The sequence below is a fragment of the Bidens hawaiensis genome, unplaced genomic scaffold (genome assembly GCF_021521415.1).
Source record: "Bidens hawaiensis isolate Kalapana, Puna unplaced genomic scaffold, B.hawaiensis_p1.1 tig00024857_1, whole genome shotgun sequence".
NCBI classification, from domain to species: domain Eukaryota; kingdom Viridiplantae; phylum Streptophyta; class Magnoliopsida; order Asterales; family Asteraceae; genus Bidens; species Bidens hawaiensis.
In genome coordinates this window covers 83505-85831 of record NW_027493947.1, presented here as the reverse complement: position 1 = coordinate 85831, position 2327 = coordinate 83505, and the positions used below count along the sequence as shown (strand labels likewise).

The 2327-nt window shown below is 34.4% G+C and overlaps 1 long non-coding RNA gene across 1 annotated transcript; it reads left to right on the top strand.

Moving 5' to 3' along the window:
* Window positions 1-231: 231 nt before the first annotated feature.
* On the top strand, window positions 232-2327 carry LOC143570252 (uncharacterized). Its single transcript, XR_013141893.1, has 4 exons — window positions 232-1185; window positions 1333-1385; window positions 1938-2036; window positions 2140-2327. It is a non-coding gene; the product is annotated as an uncharacterized LOC143570252 (long non-coding RNA).

Genomic DNA, 2327 nt, shown 5'->3' with positions numbered 1-2327 from the left:
ATTTTACCGAATCAAGTCTGTCATATCTGCGTCCGATTTGCAGTCGTTTTGATATCATTTGCATCCACCATGGCGGCCGCTAACACTCCGATTACTATGAATTGATGCACTCACGGTATAATAATATCTCCGTGACCTTACTCCATGCGTATAGATTTATAGATCACACTTGTATTGTGAATTACCTAGCTCGATTTGTGCATTTTGTCGTTTTCGTGTCATATTTGAAATTGGAGCCTATATGCTTTCGTGCTCTGTAGATTTGTTAAATTAGAGGATATATGTTTACTAAATCAGGTCTTCACTTTGGTTATATGTATCCTAGCTAGGATTTATTGGATAGTTAGGTTATATATATATATATATATAACTCTAAATTATATAAATAGACTAAATTATCTAAATAGAGATGGATATAAAGTATCTGAAGGAGATACAAAATGTAGAAAACCTATATAATTTAGAGATACATAGTATATAAAGAAGCATATATGAATGGTCTAACGATGGTTAACGCTTAACAACTCAAGTCGAGTTCAGTTTTAGCTTATACTAAAATAAAATAAACGACTTGGCTTGACTTGAAATGCTAAGAATACGCCGTTGGCATAGTGTGTCGTCTCTGGTATTGTGGCATAATGAACGCCGGAGACCAAATTGTCGCCAAATCCCATACGTCGTTTCCTTCGTTTCCTTGTTAATTTGAAAGTTACATTCACTCACAGATTTTTTACTGTAGTAGGCCTACATAATTTAAGCACATGGTACTTACTTTTAATGCATTAGATTGTTGCCACGTATCATTTAAGCCTTTTGAGGTGTCATCCATTCAACTGTTTACTTTTCTTCCTCTTTGTAATCTTTGTTTGATTTGGCTCCATTGAACTATATTATATTCGTCTTCTTTCTTTGAATATCAGGTATGCTTAAATTAGGGATTTTTTTGTTGAATGTATTCTCCCGAGTATTATTTTATTGTTGATTAAACTAATGACATAACGGTGAAATTCATCGCATAGGGGTTCTAATCGATGATACGGCGAAGAGCCCAGCTGTAGAAATGAAGACGAAGACGGATTGTATGATGAAAACAAAGGTGTTCAGTGTTCTGAGGAACAATCGACAACCTCATGTTTGACCTGGACTTGCATGTTCAGGATTCAACCAAAATCCAAACTAATTAAGGTTAGATTCTATGAATTTGTTTGCGAGACTTCACTGTTCATCTACGGAATTTTATGAATTAGGAATTAGGTTTAGAAATTATTTATTGTTTTGTAAATTTGATTATGAATAGGTTGTTGTTGTATTTTGGTTTTGTATCTCAAACAGGAATGTTGGTGGTACGAGATGGAGCTTATATAACTTATATATTATTCTTTATGGTTAGTTAATTTCTATTTAATTGTCAATTTATTTAATTACAAACATGTTTGGTTCAGAACTGCACGCGTGCGCTAATCTTATTCGCACGCACACGCAGATCTGAACCCGACGCTCATGTGCTGATCTGATCCGGGCGCGCGCTGTTCTGATATGCACGCCGGCTATTCTGATCTGCGCTCGTTATTCTGATCTGTGCGTTGATCTGATGAACTGCGCGTTATTCTGATCTGCGCGTTATTCAGATTCTGATTTTAACTGCACACTACTGATCTGCACGTGCGCGCTAATCTGATCTGCGCGCGCTGAACTGGACGCGAATAAAAGAATACGACTAAAATAAAATTATTTCTTTTCAACTTTGTAAAAATATGTTTCATACATGTGTAACTAAAGTGTGATTATTTCAACTTGAAGTCATAATAGTCAACTTGATTAGTGAATTATAAGATGATGTTTTTAGTTATTAAGCTGCCTTCAGTTCAACACACACAAAAACAAACTTGTATTATCATTCAATCATAGTCTGTAACTTTGAATATGTTATTCTGTAGTGTCCAACTCAACCGGAAAGTATAGAGTGCGGATATTATATCTTAAACTTCATGAAGGAGATGGTTCGTGACGGACTTGATATACTCGTCAATAACAATGTAAGTGTAATTTACTCTTTTGATTATTGTTTTGTATTGGTTTGTTTTGATCAAATATGTTTTGACCCGACCAAGTTTGTAATGTCTTTTTTTTTCTTTTTAGGTTGGTGGAGGCAAAGAGGTATAAACGGACGCTGATATTGATGTGGTTTGTGAAGAATGGTCGAGCTATGCGGTTCAGTTTGTTTTCCAAGAATGATTTATTGTATTGACTAAACAAATATTTTTTTTAACATTTTGATGTAGGATGTTTAATTAAGAAATGAAATGAAAGGTTTTACTTTGTATAAT